This window comes from Chelonoidis abingdonii, chromosome 24 (genome assembly GCF_003597395.2).
Source record: "Chelonoidis abingdonii isolate Lonesome George chromosome 24, CheloAbing_2.0, whole genome shotgun sequence".
Lineage (NCBI taxonomy): Eukaryota > Metazoa > Chordata > Testudines > Testudinidae > Chelonoidis > Chelonoidis abingdonii.
The window spans coordinates 16,178,223-16,193,059 of record NC_133792.1 but is presented as its reverse complement, the minus strand read 5'-3'; the positions used below and the strand labels follow the sequence as shown (position 1 = coordinate 16,193,059).

At 40.3% G+C, this 14,837-nt stretch overlaps 1 protein-coding gene across 2 annotated transcripts in view; it reads left to right on the top strand.

Annotated features, from left to right (window-relative positions):
• Positions 1–14,837, top strand: part of MED27 (mediator complex subunit 27) — a 160,101-nt gene that overhangs the window by 84,903 nt on the left and 60,361 nt on the right. The gene's annotated exons all lie outside the window — the stretch shown is intronic.

Genomic DNA, 14,837 nt, shown 5'->3' with positions numbered 1-14,837 from the left:
AGACGTTACGAACGACTGCGTACCTCTCTGCATCCATGGCAAAAGCAATTAAATGAATGTGCGTGTGTAGCGCGGTAGTATCGCCTTCGTCCGCAGCAATCCAGTCAACATACAGTGACGTAAAAAAAATAATAAGATAAAAAAAAGTAATGCAAAGCTTAGAACGGGCCCCATATGGTCGCTCTATGTCTCCAGCATCCAGGAAAAAGGCCGAAGATTGCTCTATGTTTCCGAGAAGAATGGGACTGACAAATTTACCAAACCACCGACAATCAACCAATTCCAGCGGGAACTATGGGATAGCTATGGAATAGCTACCTACAATGCAACGCTCCAGAAATCGACGCTAGCCTCGGACCATGGACGCACACTACCGAATTACTGTGCCTAGTGTGGCCGCGTGAAATCGAATTTATAATATCTGTTTTATAAAACCGGTTTAATGTAGTTCGGAATTATCCCATAGTGTAGATGTATCCTTTGATGTACGTTTGCTTTAAAGGTAATGTTTGTGTGAGAGCAGCAACATTAAGAGATGGCAGTTAATTAAAAGTTGTTCCATGGCCCCAACTATTAAAAGATGTCCTTGCGGCGGTTAAATGGTACACTAATATCACGCTGTAGGGAATCCCTGTACTTTCAGTAAAAAGGAAGTTAGGGATATAGATATATAATGAAAGATTGCAAATTCTAGTTTCACTGCTTGTGTCACTGTCCAAATGGAATGTACGCTACTGGTAGCTGAGATAATTGGCCAGAGAAGAGCAGACGAGGAGGAAATTTGTTAGGAATTAATAAAAATCAAAGTTTTCTCTTAGCCTGTGATTTCATCATATGAGTGTTTTACTTTTTATCATGAGTGTTTGCAGTTGCTATTTTAGTAGTATTTTGCTAACAGGAGAGATCATTTTGAAAGGGTTAAATTAAAACCATTGCATGCTAACCAGGAGATACAGTGCATGCTGGTAAATCTTCCGTTTCCCCCCACAGTATATTATGTTGTCAGCTGTAATAAACAAAAAAGAATAGGTCCTCGCTAATTCATACTAATGACATAAGAAAAACCATCAGTTTTTATTTTGTGGTTTAGCAAATGTGGCTTAGCAAAAGTCTATTTGCAATGTACAGAACAGAATTATATTACATAATAAAGTTATTTATTGATGAATACACTTAAACACTTGTGTGTGATTTAAAATGAAAGCTGTTTCAAAAACATAGTGCTAAAGAGTTTCAAAAGCATAGTGCTAAATAGTTACACATTTTAGATGCTTAAAATATGTATTGTTAATGACATGGAAGGATGTTCTAGATTCCTCCTTGTAATAAACTTAGACATATTAGCCTTTCATGAAAGTCAAAGTCAATGTTGAGACCTATTGTAAGGAGAGTTTTTTGCAGTTTGGGCAACTCAAAAGGAAAACCCACATAAGTAATTACTATACTATAGTTACAGAAAGAATGTTTAATATCCTTTTAACAAGAAAGGGTACAGTGTTGGCAAATTGCTTTGCTATGCTTCCCGTACTCAACATTAAAAATAACTCTATTACTTTTTTTATTTCACTGCAGGACATTCTCCGGGCACTTGTTTGTTTACAAGGAACCCTGGGGGTGGGGTGGGGGGGAATCAGAAAGCTTGGGGCAGTATTCTAGTCTATGACTTTATGGGAACTTTCTTTTAAACACAGATCTTAGACCATCACTTTCTAAACTGTTTTAAAAACATTTTTTGGTACACATGCTTTGCTTTTGCATGTCCTGCCCTCCCCACTCTCAAGAAGGGAAGGGGCTGAGGGGAAGTGACATACCAATGCAGTCCCTAGAAAAGAAGCTTTTTATACAAACGGGGAATACATTTTAAGTGTCCTGCATGGGTCTGCAGGCAACCCTTGTTGATTTTTTTTTATGATATGTGACTTAGTCCCTGTATACTTTTTTGAAAAGCTGCTCCACTGTCATTTCCTTCTCTGTTTCCTTTTGAAGGAGCCCTTTTGCTTGATCCTACATTGTTTTGCAGCATTGTTGTCATACCAGAGTTCTTGTGCTGGCCATATTCTCACCCAGCGGCGTGTGCTGGTATATCAACATTTAAATTCCTATCTCGTACTGACATTCCCTGTCTCCTCAGCAACCTTCTGCAGTTCAGAAGGGGTCACCTGATTGTGGTGGTTGCAGTGTGTAACACTTGTTCTAGTGCTTATTTAGAAGCAATTTAGAAACAAATCTACAAAGTCTTGTGGCAACAATGTAATGTGGAATGCAGATAATTTTATTTTGCTAAAGCTCAGTTATTTTCTTTTCCCTTGAACTCTCAAACTTTAGAGATTGCCATATGTTCATACAGAATGTTCAACCCTAAAATCATGTTTCTTCTTTGTGTTGAAAATACACTGCTTTTTGGTGTGGTGTTCTCAGGATTCTTTCTGTTTCAGCAAATGTCAAACTGTGCCACTTAATTTATGTGAGAAGACTGGATCATTCAATTTGTTTAATGTTAGCTAAGTCTACCAATACCTCCAGAATGATAGGTATAGAAAAGATACATTTTATGTCATCTGGCATTCTCAGTCTGCCCCTGCCCATGGTTCCTTCTAATCAACTGTTTAATACCTCACAAAGCTTCATTGCAGAATGTTGGACAGCACACTCATCCATTACCCTGTTCCTGCATTTGAAAGCAAAATAGATGTCTGTTCTAAGCAGTTATATTAAAAGGGCTAAACTATTTAGAAACCTTACCTCCACATTTATGGGGAATGATAGTAGAGGATTGAGAGGCAGCATATCTGGGCTTGGGGACTGCAGACAGGTCTGGGAGCCAGATTCTACTGAGTTCTAGTCATGCTCTGCCACTGACTTGGTTTGTTTCATTTGACCCTTCTGCCTTAGTTAAACCATTTGCAGAATGGGAATAATAATATGTTTTCTAAGAACACTTTGAGATCTACAAATGAAACCGCTATATAAATTCAAATGATTATCAATTTATTGAACTGCTTTGTGCCTCAGTTTCCCCACCTGCAAAATGTGAAAAGTACCATTTTCACAAGGATGTTGAAAATATATTAGGTAGTATTTGTACAGAGCTTTGATGAGATAAACCACTAATATTAGGAGGATGCTTTCTCATTAGGAAAAAGTCTTGGATTTTGCATCTCATTGTCAGGTAACATTCAAACCCAATTAGATACTTTTAATATTCAAAGTGCATTAGTGACATGTCCTAGGAAATGAATGATCATATCATCCTACTTTCAAGATCTAATTGGAAGGCCTAGCTACCCTTTGCCAGGATTCTTATTGAGGAGTGATGTATTATTTTGTACCCCTTGTCTCCATGCTTTTAGGTACCATTTCAGTTACAGAAAGACAAAGTGCGGATACATGAAATACTTACACAGCAAGCTTGGCTGGAGCCTGTCAGTCTGTTTCAACCTCTGTAGACTACCTGAGTCTTGTAATTATTGAAGTCTCTTTCTGGTTATTACATTCAGCGTTTGGTGTTACAAACAAGTGTGCACTAAAATGCAGAAGGTATCTTGGCGTTTGATATAATTTTAAAAACAGAAGAGTTCTGTCCCAAAAAGCACTATGAAACTAGGCTACCATCACGAATGCTTATTTTAATCTACTTTTGTATCTTTTATATGCAGAACTTCATTTTTGTGGTGCTCAGATTTTTGACCAGGGTTCAGCAAAGATGACACTTTTTCACGACAAGTTTGTATGTGCCTTGTAGACCACAGAGTCTTAAAAGAATTATCTCTGAAGGACTAAAATACAAGTTAAATTTAGTTCGGGGTTTGGGGACTAATCAGTTAATGGGAACTATCAACCTGAAAAATCACATTTGTATTTGAAAATAATTTATCTACCTTGTTACAGGTAACACACAAAATTATAACAGAAAGAGATCAGTCTGGAAAAAAGCATATTCTTTCAGTTTAACCGTATGAATTTAACAACACTGTGTGTGTAATCAGTTTCGTTGTTTTACTTGTATAGTGAATTACTAGTTACCATTTTTGTTTAATTCTTCAAATGACAAGAGGGATGAGAGAAATGTTTTTGGAAAATGGGATTGTAAAACCATGAAAATAGATAGGACAGGTGTTCTGCCAGAAACCGCTCTTAACGTTTTCTGTAATTGACTAGATTTAATGATGTTGTCCCTTTAAACCAGAAATAGGTTGCAGCCTGATTAACCAGACATCAATTAGACTTGCAGTGACCAAGTAGCCTATGAGCTCAAGGAATAATCCATAACTAATTGGTTATTATTAACGAGTAATGGTTTGTTTCTTAGTTACTTACTGAGGTACAGCCGCAGACAGATAACTGTTGCAAACTGGACAATAATGGCGGAATAACTGATTTTGGAACAAGTAGGTGTTGTACACTGTGTTTTTAAGATTAACAGTTGCATTTCCCCCCTCCCCCCCATGTTGGCTAGTATAGCCTATTGTAGTTGAAAAATTGAACGATTCATGGTGGTTAGCAAATGATTAACTACAATTGGACACACTCTGATTTTATAGTACAAGTTAGAGAACTCTTGCTCTTCTCTAATTGTGAGCTGTCCAGTCTAAGTATGAATGAGCAAATATTCTAGACTTTAGCTTCAATTCGTAATGAGCACATTCATAATAGAGCCTGAGCTTTTAATTCACTGAAGTGTGTCTGTAGATGTTTATCTTTCAAGCACTACATCTGTTAACCCTCAGACTACTGAAGTTTTCCAGTTTTGCTAGCCATATAAATGTTAAAGATGGTCTCTGTTGCTGCTGTGGATATTAAAATTACTAACTGATTCTTGTCGGATTGTATTAGGGATTGAGCTGGAGGGGGCACATTAAAAATAAATGTTACAATGTTGGATCGGTCATTTTGGCAGAATTTATTGAACTTTTCCTCTTTTAGTTCAACAATCTATGACAGCAAGGAAATAGTGGCCAAGTTTTTTGGCACTACAAACCCCTGTGATCTCTCGCTGTTTCTAGCTTTCTTTTACTCCTTCTGCCTGGGATTGAACAACTTCAGTGGTGTGCCCCTCAATTTATTTTTGGTTGGCTTCAGTAGCTCTCCTACTCCCGTGCCAGGCATTATAAAAAGAATGGGTTCTCCCTCACTCTTTGGAACCAAAAGGTTTCCCAGGAAGTGGGGCTCTATTTTTGAGTCCGGTGGGTAGGACATCCTCCAAATCACATGTGCCTCTGTCTCAAGCTGTCTCTAGCTGACTGAGTAACCACTCCCTTTAGCAGTTTCATTGGGGTAAACAGCACGTCCAAGCTTTTGTGTCTGCTGCTCCTCAGTCTGCCTCTGTAGATGTGTGTTGCCAAACCATCCATATCTGCCAAGATCAGGCATTCTTTTCCTCATTTCACGTAGTGGTCTCAGGGATGAAGACCTCATCAGAGGCTAATTTCCATGTATTATCTGTGGATTAATTATTTAATGTTACAGTGCCTTGAAAACATACAGTAACATAAAAATTCTAAGTTTTAATCATGAAGAGAACTGTTTTCTCAGGTAGTTGATTACCCTATTGTAATAGTCTAGGAGGATTTTCCCTCTTTTCACTAAAGAATCTGGGATAGATCTTCCTTGTGGAATGATCACAGGGAAATTGTAACAAAGAAGTGTTTGGGGGAGGGAGTCAGATTGTGGGGGGAGAGTTTTAAGAGTGCAAAGTTTAGCTGGCACTCAAAGTATTTTTGAAAAGAATTTGCACATGTGAGTGCTTGCTGCCAGGAGGGAAGATTAGAGGGTGGGGTAGAGGGGTTTGGGGCTACAGCAAAGGGAGGAGGATTAGGGGAAGGGGGATCATTGGGGATGGGTGCTAGGGGAGGAGAAAGTGGGCTAGGAGGCTCAGGCCAGAAGGAGGGGATGATAGTTAAGGGGAGTGGAAGGTGAGGAGTGGGAAACTGCGATGGTTGACAAAGAGGTGAGTGGAAGGGCAAGTGGGAGGGATTAGTGACGCTGGGCACCTGTCAGCCACACATTCTATCTGGTTCCATGTGTGTGCTAGGATCGGGGGAGGAGGGGGGGCTACCCATCTAAGCCACACCTCAAGGGCTGTCTGAGCCCTCTCCCTGCCCTCTTTGTGAGCCAGGATCTGGGGGACCCCTTCCCTCTGAAGGGGTCAGAGCCCCTCTTCTGCCCCTCATATGAGCCATCATCTGGGGAAGCTTTGCCCCTCTGGATAGGGAGTTGAGAACAGGAATGTACCAAGAAAACATTGCTGATACAAGGCTGAGGAGTCGAGAATGGACATGCTTGATGGATATCGCAGCACTCAAGCACTGGGGAGAGAAGGGGTAGAAACACCCACTGAGAGGAATGAAGCAATTCACACATCTCATAGCTATTGTTTCAGGCTACATTAGTCTCTATGAGGTGTTTTTGTTCATCTGAGATGCCACATTGAGATGAATGGACCCCTTTGAGAGATGCCCCAATAGGTCCATAACACACTTGTGCACTCTACCTTTGCGCAGCAGTGAAAAGGAGCAATGTACATCTGCACTACACTAAAACACTAACCTACTCCACAGAGAAATAACATCACATTTCCTAAATGTTACAACCCTTTCACCATTGGGCACACAGTGCCATCTAACACTGTATTTTCACTTAGCCTTCATTACACCTACAGACCACAGTCATCTCCCACCTAACTGTTGACAATTGCCATGGCAAGGGGACCCCCATGCCCTGCTACTGACAACCTACATAGCGTAGTGCTGAGATGAGGCATACTGAATCTCTTGAGGAACCTTGCCTCCTTTCCTTTGATCACATGCACAGGGTTAGTGAGGGAGCTCGCTTCTCCCCCCCTCAATGGCATAAACCACCATATCACACTCACAGCTCTGCCAAGCTGCTCCAACTAATTCCTCCACCATTTAGTATAGCTATACCTAGTGCGGTAAATTCAGGTAATTTCCGGTCACCATTCCTAGGCCTGGATTGGGGAGGGGCAGAATTAAGATTATGCAGGTGTATACCTTAATTCTTCATTTACTGGTTTTCAGAAGCTAGTATTTTGATTAACTTGATGTTCTGGCACGGCATGAGATACCACCAGGCAACCTTGACTCTGTGGTAATAAAGTTGTCTTTTTTCAGTGAATTCTTTTTAGATTGGGGTGCCTGGGTGTGTGATTTTTTATGGGTTAAAGGTCTATTAGCACTTGCATTACAAACCATGCTTTTTGGAGAACTGCAATTTTTCTTGCTGATCCCTAAATTTAGGAACAGATGGTTGATCTGACCCTCACTTTGTCGTTGTTAAATCAGACCCTAGTTGCTTCACAGCAGCAATGCCCTATCTTCATAGAGAGCTTTTTTTCATTGCTAATATAAAAGTTGATAGTCAAATCTTAGGTATTTTCAAGAGCCACTTCAGGAAGTGAAACTAATTTCTTGACATATAGAAGCAATGTCATTGTTCCATGTCATTTTAAAAGCTTGCTTGTTTGCAGAAAATGCCAAGTGGAACTTTGTTAATGTGTGATTGTATTTTAAAAAGAAAATTTATTTTCATTGTAAAGGTAGCTACTCCAATACCACAGACAGAAAATCAATTATAAATTTTGCTAGTGCAGCTAAAATATTATCTTCAGCTGCTAATTCATTTTTGTTGTTCTATAATCACTCACTTCCTTTTGTTTTTAATTCCCTTGTTGATGTGGATGGAAATTCTGCTGTTGAAACGTAGTGCTCTAGCTGTGGGTAAGGTTGCATTGGCCCCCAGCCTCTCCTTTTCTGCCATTCATCATGCCGGTACAGCAGCATGGTAATATCACCTGTTGAACACTTTTTTTATACCATTTAAGTAGGGCCTAATTCAGGAGAGCATTGAAACATGATTAAGTTCATCCCTACTTAGGAAAGCACTTAAATACAGTACTTGCTTAACTTTCAGCATATGCTTTTTTTCGTGAGCCCCTTTATTCAGGCTTTCTCTGGATTTACTCTTGCTCCAGTTTAAGTGAACAAGAATTTTGTCATTGACTTTGGGAGCAAAATTGAGTCCTTAATCTACTTATAAAATGTGAGGAAGGAGACAGGTTTGAGTGGTAGCCGTGTTAGTCTGTATCAGCAAAAACAACAAGGAGTCTCTGCCATGAACATTGGCCAAACCGGAGAGGCTCTACACAAAAGAATAAATGGACACAAATCTGACATCACGAATCATGACATTCAAAAAAAAGTAGAACACTTCAGTCTCTCTGGTCACTCAATAACAGACCTAAAAGTGGCATTTCTTCAACAAAAGAACTTCAAAAACAGGATCCAACATGAAGCTGCAGAACTAGAATTAATTTGCAAACTGGACACCATCAGATTAGGCCTGAATAAAGACTGGGAGTGGTTGGGTCATTACAAAACGTAGCTCAGTGGTTTGAGCATTGGCCTGCTAAACCCAGGGTTGTGAGGTCAGTCCTTGAGGGGGGTCACTTAAGGATCTGGGGCAAAATCAGTACTTGGTCCTGCTAGTGAAGGCAGGGGGCTGGGCTTGATGACTTTTCAAGGTCCCTTCCAGTTCTATGAGATAGGTATATCTCCATATTTTAAAACCTAAACTTAATTTCCCCAATACTAATTTCTCCATACTGTTACTCACACCTTCTTGTCAACTGTCTGTAATGGGCCACTTTCTTACCACTCAAAAGTTATTTTTCCTCCCTTGGTATCCAGCTGTTAATTGATTTATCTTGTTAGACTGACCTCACACTTAGTAAAGCAACCCCCATCCTTTCATGTATTTATACCTGCTCCTGTATTTTTCACTCCATGCATCTGATGAAGTGGGTTCTAGCCCATGAAAGCTTATGCCTAAATAAATTTGTTAGTCTGTGAGGTGCCACAAGGACTCCTAATTGTTTTTGAGGAAGGAGAGTGACTCTTGGTAACCTACATAGCCAGGACAAAAATGTATCTTCTGTGTATCATTGCAGCTGTCCAGATTCACGCATTCTTAAATTGCCTCTTTTGCGTTTGAAGTAAGTTGTGCCCCTTCTGCCTTCACTACTGAGCTAGTTTAATCACTAAGGCCTCAATTCTCTAAGGTGCTGAACACACGTAAGCACATAGGTTTTGTTCTGGTCAACATGAATACTTTTCAGGGTCTTTAGCCAGTTATTGATTTCCTACGTGGAATGCATGAAAGGTTACCCAAATACAACTCAGACCCTCAAAATGGATTACCAGTTGCATTTCTCTCTTATGTAGCAGTGGGCAGGATGCTACCATGGAAGGCTGACAGCATACTCTCCCAGAGCACATGGCGCTTCAGCAGCATTTGTGGGGCACGTCCGTTACTAGCACTTACAGAGCAATGATGTGGTCTTCTGTACACACGTTTATTAGTCACCATGCTCTTACCACTATATCAAGAGATGATACAAAGATGGGTAAAGCAGGCTTGCTGTCCATCTACCAATGAACGTCCAAGCCCCACTGCCTAAGATAACAATTTGGGAGTCACCTACAGTGTACTGGATCCATACAAGCACTCAAAGAAAAACAGTTACCTTCTGGTAACAATTGTACTTCGAGATGTGTTGCATATGTCCATTATATGACCCACCCTCTTTCCCCAACACATCAGAGGCTACCATTGTTTTCTGGTGCGAAGGAATTGAAGATGAGGCCGGGCAATTCCACTGTTTATATGGGCATGGAGCACAAGAGACAGAGGGTGGAGCTGCTCTTCCCCTCCGCCTACTGCTAGGGAAAACTCTCTGACATGGGTGCACAAAATGCACACGTGTCTGCAGCGTAACAGCTATGCAATGTATCTTGAAGAACAAGAAGGTGAGTAATTGTTCATTATTAGGTTGCTCCTAACAGAAATCTTATCTGCTTTGCTTTGGTTTCCAGCTATGTATTTATCATTATTTTCTTATACATGATGTATTTAAAAAAAACACAAAAACCTGCTTGTATGTAGCCTGAGAGTATGGTGCATGGATGTACTTCTTACTGGCTTATTAGGTGTGCTCCATGCTGTGCAGAGAGAATGAGTGCAGTAGTTTCCATAGATAAAAATTTTGGACTGTTTAGGCTGACATGAAATATTCCTTTGGGGGAAAATAGAGCTGCTTGTTGGGATGTACATTTTGAAAGGTTTACCCAAAGAGCTTTTAATGATCAAAAATCTATGTACATGGCCTCTTCTTACAAAGGGGTTTTGAGCTGAAAAATGTAATTACAAATACAGGCAGCCAAAAAAGAAAAATAGCATAAGATGTGTGTTTAATATGAAGGAAGTTGAGGCAACCTTGCATTAAAATACACTGTCAATCATGTACACATTGAATCTACACATCTCATCTTTGTGCAGGGAATGTCCTATGTCCTTTACCAGGGCACAAGTGTCATTAAATCTTCTCATGATAATGATTTGCAGCTGACCTTTTCTTTATTGGGTCATCCTATTAGAATAATAAACCACTCCCTGCTAAGAGACATTGTTAATGGCAGGCAAAAGAGAGACTGCAACAGATTGTTGGACTGATGAATAGGAAAACATTGATCAGGCTAGTAATGCCTTCAGAGTCTACAAGAAGTCTCTCCTGCTGCAGATTGCTGCTACTAGAGAGTAAGCAGGACTTCTGAGAGACTATTTGGAAGGGGATCAGGATTCTTGCTTGCAACCAATTGTGGTCCCTTCTGGTGCGTCTGTACTACATAAGAATACTGAACAGAATAGGTAGTGTGGTATGATGCACAGAATTGTCCCTCTTGACTTCATATTTACTGTCCCGTTTTATCCTCTTAGGATGCGTGTAATACTTGGTTCATAGACTTTAGGCCAGAAGGGATCACCATGACCAACTAGTCTGACCTCCTTCCTGTACATTGCAGGCCACAGAACCTTGCCCACCCACTCCTGTAATAGACCTATAATCTCTGGCTGAGTTACTGAAGTCTTCAAATCATGATTTAAAGACTTCAAGTTACAGAGAATGCAGGTTTAAACTAGTGTAAATGGTGGAAGTGACCCATGCCCTATGCTTCAGAGGAAGGCGAAAACTCCTATCTGCATTGCCACAATATTTTCAGTGCTTTTTAGCATGTGTATAGCTCTGTTTGCCATTCTAGAAATGTCACTGTGTCCAGAAAAAATATCTCCCTTTCAGTTAACTATCTATGGGGTAGCAGCAGGAGCAGGTGGCATTTGCAACACAAAAAGAGTTGAAATATGGAATATCATTGCATAGAAAAACTGCTTTACAAACACAAGTAGGCCATTTTCAAAAGTGACTGGTGATTTGCATGCTTTATGTTTGGGTGCTCTGTTTCTTGGCACCTTAGCAGGGCCTGATTCTCAGAAAGTAATGAGTGTCCCCACACTGAAAATCGTAAGCTATTTCAAATTGGGCACTCAGAAATTGAGGAACCTAAAGTCACTAGACACTTTTGAAAGTGTTAGCTATATTCTTTTAGGTAGGAGATCATAATGCTATGGTTCTCCATTTTAGTTTAGTGTTCAGAAAATATTTTTTTCTGTTAACTTACTTTTCGAACACCAGTTTCTTTTTTAATTAGTCAGTTGAACTAACTTTTCATTTATTTGTTTTTTAAATGTTGGATTTATGTATTACTTGAGTCGCCTAATTCATCTGTGATGTAACTCCATCAGATCTAGAAGTAATAATGCAGTTTAATATTTTAATTTTTCCCCCTTTTTCTGAAAATGCTGCAGGTAATATAGAGACGATATAGAAATATACTTATAGGGGCAGAACTCTGTTTAGATTCTAGCTTTGATTTTTTATTTTTATTTTTTTAGTGAAATTTTTTCTGATGCTCTTTTCCTCTCCATATGCTTTAGCTGTATTACAGCTGTTGAGAATGTGTGGGAGGGAAAGAGGGGAGAGGTATAGGGACTCAAGTGTCAGAGAAGTTTTATTACCACATTAAATCTTTTCTGACCTATGCCGTGACTGCAAACTGGTTTATTGTGATGTCGGGGCAGAACATCAGGTGAGAAGGAACCTGACCACAAAAGCGGGAAAACGGCCAAACTGCTCCCCTCTCCCCCCCCGGTTTCAACTAAGTTACTTTGCATAAGTTTGTGAGCTGTACTTGGCAAGCTCAGAAGTAAATGGCGTGGTAGACCATTTTTCTTACCAAATCCCATTTTTTAAGATGAAACAAACTCTGATGTAAAAATGCCAGAAGTAATCTTCTACCAGTAATTGTTTCTTATTCTTTAAAGTGAATTTGATGCTTTTCAAAGTAATTTGAGGGACTTAGTCACCCAACTCACATTGACTTTCAATGGGAGCTGATGACTAACTCCCCCATGCCTTCTGAAAATCCCAGCCTAATTTAATACACTATATGATAGTGAAACTCCTGTATAAAGTTGCATTGGAGAAATAAGTGACATGGATATAAAGTGTGGGATTTATGAAGCAAAAATAAATTTTGAATTGTGTATCATGCATTCTAAATGTCTGCATTAGAGTGCAATCTAATTTATTAACACCTAATTGTGTGTTGATATATTTAGACTCCCCGTCAAAAAACAAACAAAAAAACTCCACACCACACATACACCTTTTAGAAGACCTCTCTGGGTCCTCGGTGTTTTAAGGTTAGACTTCTCAGTTCTGATATATCATAGGCAAATTGATATATTTGTTCAAAACGTAATCCTGAAAAGAAATTTCATGGGTTGATTACAAAATCCCATAAGAAAACCTTTAAATTAGAAGCTCATATAGCTTAAAATAGCCTAATTTTTTTATTGTTTGTTAAAAGTTTCTCCAGAAATTTGGTTACACTGAGTTCTATATGTGAAGTACATGTGTTACCTGTTTAATCATTTTTGTCATGTTTCTTACCATGAAACATCAGTGGTATCTATGGCTGGTATCAATTATGCCATCTCATATATTATTGGGTGAAGCATAACAAGGGGAAGGTAACAAGCAGCTAGTTAACGTTCATTGTTTTTAAAAGGCAAGAAACTGAGCTTTACATTTACGCATTCATTCAGCTCTTCACTTCCAAAGATGGTCTGCAAATATTGAAAGTCTAAATGAGTGAACGTGGCTCTGCATTGAATTCGCTGCCTGAAATATTCCATTGTAAATCATCTAGGATCAAATTCTGCCCCCTAAATTGACAGGGCTGGATTGGGTCTAAGTGATTGTGGTACTTGGCCCCTAATAAGGGAACAGACTGGAAATGTTTGCAAGGCTGTGACTAGAACGCTGATCACTATGCAAATGATGAGTTCACTTACAATTTTGAATTGAATTAAACAAATTTATTTCTTTAACCCTTTAGTCTCTTGTAACAGACCTGGCTCTCAATCTCATAAACTGCATTTCAGCATATTTAGCATAATAGGATAATAGCATGGTCTATTAAAGTGCTCTGGTTAATATGAGTGGTGCACTGAGGCCTAAATCCAGGCTCTTGTCAGTCTGTCTTACATATGTGTATGGCTCCTATTTTACTGTAGAATGTGAGTGCTTGACCTTTTTTTATGCATTTATGATCACAATACACTTGTAAAAGCAGCAGAGAATCCTGTGGCACCTTATAGACTAACAGACATTTTGGATCATGAGCTTTCGTGGGTGAATATCTACTTGTGTGGTAGAAGAATACTATATCCTCATTTTACTGATGGGAAGCTGAGGCACAGAGAACTGTGACTTGCCCAAGGTCAAACAGGAAGTCTGTGGTGGAGCAGGCAATTGAAATGGGTCTCAAATCCCAAATTAGATTGGTTACATCTTTCCTCTTTAAGTATATGGGCTGGGCACTAGAGAAATGCACATGGGGGAATGGAGAAATCCTTCCTACTTCCTCTAACCCCCCCCTTTCCCATATCAGCTCATGGAACAGTTGTGGAGTTCCTGTGTGGAACCTGCTTCAACCCCGTGGCTGAAGTTCACAGCATTACATAGAGGGTGCTTGCACCCTAAGTTCCCTTGAAGCCGTGCAGCTGCCTATTAAGCCCCATGCAGGGCCTCAAGGCTGCACAAGGAGAGGCACCCTTCCCTGCCAGCCCCAACACAGACCTGCTGCAGCCAGGGGAGAGCGGCCCCAACACTGACCTGCCCCAGACTTGCTATGGCTGAGGGAGAGGAGCTCCTCTCTAGGTCCGCCAGAGCTGCCACAGTTGGGGAGAGATGCCTCTCCTCCTGCCCCAAGCTGCTTCGGCGATAGAGGGCTGGGGGGAGTCCTCACAGCCCCACCCCAGAGCCCACACCCCAACCCTCTGCCCCAGCCCTGAGCCCCCTCCCACACTTGGAACCCCGCGGCCCCACCGCCACCACATGAATTTTATTATGTGCACCAATATGAAGGTGATCTGTCACACACGAGCCCTGTATTGGTGCACATAACAACATTCATTCATAAGTAGAAAAATAGAGGGAACACTGCTTGCACCCCCAAATGGTTCCACTCCACATTTGCAGGGGAGAGAACTAGATTTTCCTCTTGACATTGCAAGCTTCATGCTAAAATTCTATGTTTATATACATTTTGACTGATAAAATAACTAAGCGGCTGAAAACTCCACATTTTCCTCTTTGCAACAGCAAGGGAGGTAGAGAGAGAACTCTGTGAGTCTGAATTCAAAGAGTTTACTATGAATTCTTCATACTTGTGACATATGTTTGAATCAAACCCATGGATCCTCCTGGTCCCTACCTCCTGCTTGCCCATAGGGAATACTGATTCTATAGCAGCCACACTTTCAGGCCTACCCTCACCACAATTGACTCGGGGGTTTCCATTGTACGAAGGGGGATGCAGAATGTTCAGTACAGCCGTAGACCATATTAACTTTCCCTG